The sequence below is a fragment of the Rhagoletis pomonella genome, unplaced genomic scaffold, assembly GCF_013731165.1.
Source record: "Rhagoletis pomonella isolate Grant_MI unplaced genomic scaffold, Rhpom_1.0 Rhpom_scaffold_00008, whole genome shotgun sequence".
Lineage (NCBI taxonomy): Eukaryota > Metazoa > Arthropoda > Insecta > Diptera > Tephritidae > Rhagoletis > Rhagoletis pomonella.
The window spans coordinates 31,140,844-31,142,096 of record NW_023458562.1 but is presented as its reverse complement, the minus strand read 5'-3'; positions in this window follow the sequence as shown (position 1 = coordinate 31,142,096).

Genomic DNA, 1,253 nt, shown 5'->3' with positions numbered 1-1,253 from the left:
TTAATGCTTCACTAAACTGACAGTAAGCGCTTATGGTGCATTTTTCCAAGAAATCGATGATTTCAAAGAATCCCAAGCAAACGAAAGTCTTTAGTAGAGAAAAGTGCATCCCTTGTAAGCGTTTTTTTTTAGGAAAGAGGAAAAATGCAATGCTGCAATGGGATTTGCCTGATTACACTCAAGCCGCACACATGTTGCATAAGTAGAACAAATGAAACGCGGCTAGCTTACATACAAGCACGCGGTGCAACAAAAGCGGTCTCCTGCTATTGCAGCTGTACTCGAGTGTGGGTGCTCGCATGCCCAGTGAAACGCTTCATTTCAGTCAAAAATAAAAGCAAAGAAACCCCCCTTTTGCTATAAGCAGCTCAGCTGCGATTTGTCAGCACCGCAGGAGTGCCAGATAATTGCCGCTCACGCACAAGGAGGATTTTGTTTTCGGCATATTTGCACATATTTAATGCACAGCATTCGCCTGTTCCCTCACCCGCTGTTCCTCTTTCATTTACGTCGATCCATGCGCTATTATATGTGTGCATTGACTTTGTCGGTTATCGGTTGGTTAGCGCTGTCTGCTTGATGTATTGCCTGGTCTGGCCTTGTCTGTGCGTGTGCCTGCACGAGGAGGCTGTTGAGAACACCGTAGCGTTGCAGCTCACATGTTTGCACAAGTGCGTTGCAAACTGTAAATAGAGTTCAAATTGCATGCGGGTTTGCGTTAATTTATGCTGCACATAAGCGCAGGAGGGGGAGTATGTGGCGTGTGGATTGTGAAAGCGACTAACCCTTTCTTCCGTGGTCGTAGCCAGACTGGCTGAGCGCAAGAGTAGCTGGACGTGGCGATATTTGGTGGTCGAACCGCGACTTCCACAATATAACCATTTACTAATAACTAGGCATTTTACTGAGAGGTGTGGGGGAGAGCGCATGATATATTTTTGCAATAGGCAAACGCAGGTTGCAAGGCTTGGGCTGTTGTTGCTGATTGCTGCTTGAACGGAGCTGATGCCTCAGTATTTGGTTAGCTGTATGCCCACTCTCACTACTATAACTACCTTGTGCGTTTAGTGTTGTGCGCCTAAAAGGCTGCTATTTGTTTGTCATTGTTTGCGCGCGTGCTTCTCTAAAAGGGTTGCCTTTCGTAGGATGGCGGTGGTGGTGGGTAAATATCTTTCTACTTTTTGTTTGTCTCGCCCGCGTGCATACGTATGATCGATCTGAAAAGTATTTCAATTTAATGAATTGAGTCCACA